The 7,361-nt window shown below is 36.4% G+C and overlaps 1 non-coding gene across 1 annotated transcript; it reads right to left on the bottom strand.

Moving 5' to 3' along the window:
- Nucleotides 1–291: 291 nt before the first annotated feature.
- On the bottom strand, nucleotides 292–398 carry LOC115802184 (U6 spliceosomal RNA). The gene has a single exon (XR_004022584.1). It is a non-coding gene; the product is annotated as a U6 spliceosomal RNA (small nuclear RNA).
- Nucleotides 399–7,361: the final 6,963 nt, after the last annotated feature.

Here is a 7,361-nt window from a genome sequence, read left to right on the forward strand (position 1 = left end):
TCGAGCCCTGGTCCAGGAAGATCCCACATGCCACAGAGCAACTAAGCCCGTGTGCCACAGCTACTGAGCCTGCGCTCTAGGGCCCGTGAGCCACAACTACTGAAGCCCGTGCACCTAGAGCCTGTGCTCCGCAACAAGAGAAGCCACCACAACTAGAAGCCTGCACTCTGCAACAAAGAGTAGCCCCTGCTCGCCACAACTAGAGAAAGCCTCGCACGGCAACAGACCCAACAGAGCCAAAAATAAATACATAAATTAAAAAATAAATAAAGAAAGAAAGAATATTCATTTAAAAATATGGAATCCTTCCCAAATTTGGGTGTCATCTTTGCACAGGGGCCATGTTAATCTCCTCTGTATATGTCCAAGTTTAGCATATGTGCTGCTGAAGTGAGCACTAAACTTAAGTTTTCTAATTATAGATTTGCCTATACTGGTATAATTTGTGTGTGTATGTGTGCTCCAGTATTTAATTTAACTTGTTTCACTGCTACCTAAGTGCTTTACTAAGTGTTCTGGAGCTGCACTTGATGAGAAACACTAAAATAATCTGCATTATAAGTTTTGTGTATGCTGAGTCTTCAGAATGTTTCATCTATCTTCATCCAACTCTAAAATAATAAAAACTGGAGATAACTTTTAATTATTTTAGTAATTTCTTTTTTTATTGAAGTATAGTTGACTTACAATATTTAAATATTAGTTTCAGGTGTATAACATAGTGATTTAATATTTTTATAGATTATACTCCATATAAAGTTATTATAGAAATTGGTGATATTCCCTGTGCTATACATTACATCCTCGTATCCTATTTATTTTATACTAATTTCTTAATAGTCAGTCCTACATGTGTCTTAAAACATGAGCTCACTTGCCATTAGAAAGCTCTTTTTTTAAAGTTTAGCATCCTGTTTTTACCACCCTATTTTTAAAATGTATTTAAAATTTTTGCATCTTAAAGCATTTATGCTCATATATTAGCTTCTTTTAAACTATAGTTGAAAGGAGATATTTATGTTTGTTACATTTTGCGTAAGTCTCTCTCCCACCCCCCTCTCTCTTTCTCTCTCCTAAAGGAAGGCAGGTACACAAGTCAAGAGGAGAAAGGCAACTGACCCCTTGACCAAGTTGTTCTGTTTGGTGAGGTTGTACCACATTGCCCTTGTGAGGTTTACAGTAAAAGCGGAGCAGAGGTCTGGAGTAAAGGACTAACAGCGTTAGGATCAAAGTCCTAATTGTCTGTTTTCTTGAAGTTAGGGTTATTGGCAGCTGCCATTATACCATCCATGCTGCTGTCACCCAGCACAGCCAACCAGCATGCACTAATTGCAGTGGCCTTTTCATCAAGTAAGATCATCCCACTAAACACAAAGAGCTGTCTTTCCATTAGCACAGACAGTAGCCAGCTAGATCAGCTGGGCTCCTTCAGTATGATTGGACTGTCATATTGTTATGATTTGTTCAAGTTTAGAGCATTTAGCAGATACCCTTTGCACCTCTCTTTGTACCTGAATACTATAACCTGACTGCCCCTATCATTTAAGAGGGTACTATAGCTTTTCAAAGTTCAGCAGCGCACAATTGCAGGCAGGCAACTGGTTTCTGACAAGAGATCAATACTGTCCTTCCAAACGCTGGAGTCAAGCTGCTGGGTCTGTCAGAGGGATGTGTGCTGTAATTGGATCATGGATGCTGCAAGTCATCTGAGTTTCCCTTCAGCACTGTCACAGCTGTCAGATGTCATCCCTTTGTACAGCTGTCACTGCGGGAGGGTTGGGGCTCTTTTTCCGTTCTAACCCAATGCAAATGTCCACTTAGCAGATGAATATTGAAGATATTAGACACTTCTTTATGCCTTTATGCAAAATAAAGATCTGTGTCATCTGTGAATTTCATGGAAATAAGTTGCAATTTATTCACTGTGAGAAAAGTGAAGTGAAGGCTGTAAAAATGAGAAATTATTTGGTTCAGGCTATTAAAAAAAGGAATATTTTACAGAATAAACAACAATATGCAGATATTTTTCTTGAGATGGAAAAACTAATACTGTGCAGTATTTAGAATGGTCACCTGATATTTGATAATATATATATATATATGTATGTATCTTTTGCTTCATCTATAGTCTCAGAAAAGGGACAAATCTTGAATAGATTGGGATCCTTTTAAATCATTAAAATTTTTTGAAAAATATAAACCCAATATCTGTTTTAAAGTAGCAATATAATAAGATTTAAGGAACGCAGTTATATTAGAATCAGGTCAAGGAGTCTCAAGAAAGTTTTTAAGACAGGATAATAAAAATGAGTATGCTGTTTTGGTCACTGAAACCTTTTTTCTAAGTTATTACAAGTTAAACAGAAAGACATGTTCATAGCTGGGAAAATAATTTCATAACCAATGAATGGCTTCTATCAATTTCAGTCAATTTGCTTTTGTTTAAAGAGAACAGTCAATAGAAATGCATTTTATTTTATAGTACTTATTCTTATAACACTATATTTTTAAAAACAATGATTAGCTTTCAGAATGGCACAACTTGAGTCATGTGCACTTGCAACACGTAGTAAAAATGTGGTTTTGGCAATTGTATTCTTAGTTCAGGAATTTCCGTTCATCATATTGTGATCGATCTGTGAATTTCCCTAGACTATCCTAGAATAAAGTACAATCTTAACTTTTTTTAAAAAATCATTTTCTTCTTGTCTCGCTAAGCTGATGTCAGAATCATTTTTTTGGATGGTCAACAGGGTAATTTTTGATCTGGGTGGCTGACTTCCTTTTTCTTGAGGTCCAGACCACATACCACCTTCTCTGTCAAGCAAGCAGCCGGCACCGGCCCCAGTGACAGAGTAGCATGAACCTTATTTTCCAATATCTAACCTTAGCATTCTGTCATCCACCAGGGTACTCACTGGGTCAGCACCTCAAATATCCAAACTTTTTCCCTCCATCTGGCATTATGAGGTGACCTTCATCTCATTTGCAGTGGCTCAAGTTTTTTGGACCCTAACATTAGTGGCCGCCAAAATCAAAACATAGACATTTGACACACAATGTGGGGTAGGGCAGTAAGAAAGGAGGGAACCAACCACAAGAAAATGCACATTCATTTAAAAGACAGTGTATTTGAAATGATTGAAATATATGCTAATCAGGATAAGAAGTATTACATTTCCCCTTTTGCCTCAGTTAGCACTTTTCTTTCAATGTGATTTTACTTTTACAAGAAGCAGGATAAAAATCCTACGAATATTAAAGTGTTTTACTCCTATAAAACGAATTATTTAGCAATCAAATCTTAGTTGACTATCACTCGTATAGAAAAATGGTCTTCAATAGTTACTTGGGCAGAAAATATAAGAATGGATGAAGTAAAAATTTTAAACATAGTTTCTTAAGGTTATTCTTCTGTGATGATAACTGTGAACTTTATATGCAACTCCAGTGACTCAAGTAGGCACACTCTCTCTCTCTTTTTTTAACATGGTTTATGGCTAATTATATCAGAGATCCAAAACAGTCTTTTTTACATTTGCATTAATAAGGATGTCACATGACCACATTGAAGTAAAAGTATACATCAAAGGTAGATTAAAGGTTGGTTAAGCATCAAACCATGTTCCATATGTAAATTTATAGCAATGATGTGCTATAGAAAGATAGCTTACCCTCTATTTCTCTGCTACTAAATAAAATTAAAAATTCACACCTCTGGTTTATGGGATTTTAAATGAATTTGATCTCTCTTTTGGGCAGGGCAAATAAGTGTTTTGTGATGTATTATTTTATAAAAAAAAAAAAAAGACCACCGTTCTGGCTCATTTAATTTTGCGAGTGAATGATCTAAGATTAACTACAGACTAGTCAGTGCAGTTTAAAAGCTGAAAGCAATTTTCAGCCATAGATGGTAATGCCACATTCAGTCCACAACCGAATGACTCTAAATGACTAAGCTTCGAGGTCTTTGTATATGACCACAGGGCCTGATAAAGCCATAGGAACACAGTAAAAGCACAAAAATAGTTCCAATTTATTTGGTGCCATCACCTTAATGAGATTAATACAGACGTGTTCATGTGCCTAATTGGTGATTTTGTTTTAACTAGTAATGAAGGATTAAAACTTCAGGCAACAGGCTGCTTGCTGGAAAGAGGATTTGAGAGGAAAACAAGATTTTAATTATAAAAAGGATACCTGTGAAATATACCACTGCAAAGTTACTAATAATTCTTAAAAAAAGAACTGATTAAAATGGATACCCTGGATTGTTCCTGGCATTTTGGGAGAAAAGGTGATTTTATGAGCAGAGCCACATACTGCTTTTATTTACCAGTAGACCCTTTGGCATACGAAAACATAAAACTGTTACTTATAATGAAAAAGTGTTAAAACTGAAAAGCATTGGCCCTCAGGCTACTGTGGAATTTAGAGTATGTAGCATTTTATTCTAATTCATTTTTAATGACTTACTATAACCGAATGACCTGTGGCTAGCTGTCCCACTAAATCCCACAGCATCCCAGTAAACCAGAGCTTCTTTGGAGAAGCTTCACCTATGACTTGCTATGGGTTTGCCTCCCTTCAAAGTCTAGTTGTAACCATTTAAATGCTAACACTATTAAGCATGCTGCCAAAACACAAAGACTCAGCCTAAGTCATTAAAATTTAATTATAAGGGGGCAGCTGAGCCCAGTTTGAGTTTTGAGTCTGAAAAATCTTATTTAAAAAAAAAAAAACTAATAAACTACCCAACCAAACCTATCAGCATCTGTCTGTACTGGCCCAGTGAACTATATTTAAATAAAATTTCAGGTTTTACCAAAGTTCACATTAAAACATATTTGGGTTATTACTCATCTATCCCAGTGGTAAAACGGGCCATTGTTTTACCTCGTCGTTGGTGGTGAGTTGTGTAACCTGTGCCTTGTACGTCCCTGCCAGCATGTTAACTTTGTCTCTCAGAACAAATAGTAAAATAAAGGAACTATACCCCTCCACCACCGACTGAATAAAACCATATTATCTAGGTCATTCTCTTGCCCACGAAACTTTGGCCAGTGCTAGTAAGATGTCTTTCTGATTACTTAAAAATCCCTGAAATGCAAGAATTTGGTCTTTGATGTTCTATTATGAACCACTTTAAAAGGACTCTGGGTAGTGATACGGTGCAGTGTAAGATGCTACCTTCCCAGAGAATGAAGACAGAAATATATTTTACATTTCTTGTCAGATTGAACTTTAAGACATCCTGACTGCTTTCTCTATAATTTAAACATCACAGCCAAAATGGCAACATGCTTTGTTCAGTTCCAGTTGTGTGGAGTTTTAGTGCTTCATTGATTCAGAGGAAGGCTGAGGCTGGCACAGGGAGCAGGGCGACGGAATCACAGTCTCACTGCAGCATGTCAAGCCATTATATCTGGGACCAGAATGTCACCGTGGTCTCAATGGTTCATCAGCTGAAGGATATGGTTAACAAATGTGAAACCAAACTTCAGAGGAGCTGGTTTTCTGTGCTAAGTGATCTGTATTCCCTCTGAATTTACTTTCCCCTAACCCCGTGAAATTAACAGTGCTTTCTGACATTCGACCCCCTGACCTCCCACATAATAAGAATTTAAAAAGCACCATGCATGAGTGTGTCTCTGTAATGCAAAACTGGAAAAAATGACCATGTCACAGTTTTATTATACAAAACCTTCTCAATCTCCATTGCATGCTCCATATATGAGTGCTCAGTTTAAAGTTATTATAAAGAAAAACACAATTTTAAGAGTAATAATTCACTGTTCGTGACTTTTATAGACAATAAATTGTAGCAAATACATATTGCTACCAAAAAGCTTTGTACTCCGTTAATGCATATATTTACCAAGATGAGTGTTAAAAATAGTCCGCTAGAAGACTCTGATGGTTCAAAGGAAGGGGTTTCCAGGGAGCCGATTGCCAAGGGTGCAAGTGCATGCACAATGTGTAGGTCTCAAGGTTTAAGAGGCAGAAGCAGGAAAGTGTTATGTGGAAATGATTTTGTGTTATCAGGCTCAGGGGATGACAGCATACAAGAGTAAGAACAAGGTGCTATGTGGCTTTTTCTTCACTGTGAAGTAAAGATTGGCAGCTGGAAGTAAGGCTTACAGACAGACCTGCACACAGGACCTCTTCACCTAGGACTCATAATCACTACTCAAAGGAAAACGCATTTACCAGGGAAAAGCGGCTGTAGCCATCAGAAGTGTGCTAAAAACACCACTTAAATATCACTTTATACGCTATTACTTGCAAACTGTGGCTTCGTATTAAATTATACTTGCATAGGCTTTTGCTTAGGTGCTGATAATGCTTTTGAGGTTGCATTGGTGAAGAAGAATTTAGGCTGCTTTACAAGAGACGTGACCAGAATATTCCATGCAGCTGACAGTGACAGGGTGAAAAATTGCAGAACTGTACTTTCTTTCCCCATATAGATTGTAATTTTAATTGTCATTGTGGCCCTTCTGTTTTAATTATGGGACTTCTTTGATATATACCAGGACATCATATTGAATGAAAATATGGTGCTATAATAGTCTCTTTATAATTAATGACCACATGTAGATCTTGGTGCATAAAAGGGAAGGAATAAATGAACAATTTATTTAACTAGGTTTTGGATTTCTTTCTGTCTTCCATTGAATATAAAATGATCCCAGGGCTTCTGAGAATGTTTGATATAAGAACTGCACAGAATACCTAATAAAATTACTTTAGGCTGGATTAAAAAACATATTACGTTTTAAAATGTTTTGCCCCATAATGGTAAAATGTACCTATTTACCACATTATTCTTTTAACATTTCATCTGAAACCAAAAAAAAAAAAAAATCGTTTAAATTTATTCACAAGCATATTTTAAATGTGTGTATTCTTAGATTTTCCTTGTGGTATAACTGATTCTTACAGGTAAAATGAGGGGTCAAGAAAGAGACTTTTGAAGCTTGACTTATCAAACTGCAAAAAAAAAAATTTTCCTTTGAACTTTTTCTTTCAAAATAGAATAGATCTGTGCTGTATCCTTTCTCTGAAGGAATACATTTTTTCTTAGTTACTACTAATAAACAGAAGCTGTTTTTCTACAAATCAAAAATGAGTTGTCTCTTGATAGGCAATTTAAGTGCCCTGAAAACTGTGAAGACAAAACGAAAAAAACACAGCAAAGGCTTAACATTGTTCTCAAACTATCACGTAACACGCTTACCATATAGAACACTGTGACACAAATATGCTGGGCTCATATACATTTCAAGAGAGCCAGACCTCTATGGATTTCTGGAAAGCAGACTTATTTGTCCAGGGTCTGTCACGGTAAAACAGGAAAA

The sequence above is a fragment of the Delphinapterus leucas genome, chromosome 8, assembly GCF_059928025.1.
Source record: "Delphinapterus leucas isolate spDelLeu-1000000601 "Yukka" chromosome 8, BTC_Dleu_Yukka2, whole genome shotgun sequence".
In the NCBI taxonomy this organism is placed as follows: domain Eukaryota; kingdom Metazoa; phylum Chordata; class Mammalia; order Artiodactyla; family Monodontidae; genus Delphinapterus; species Delphinapterus leucas.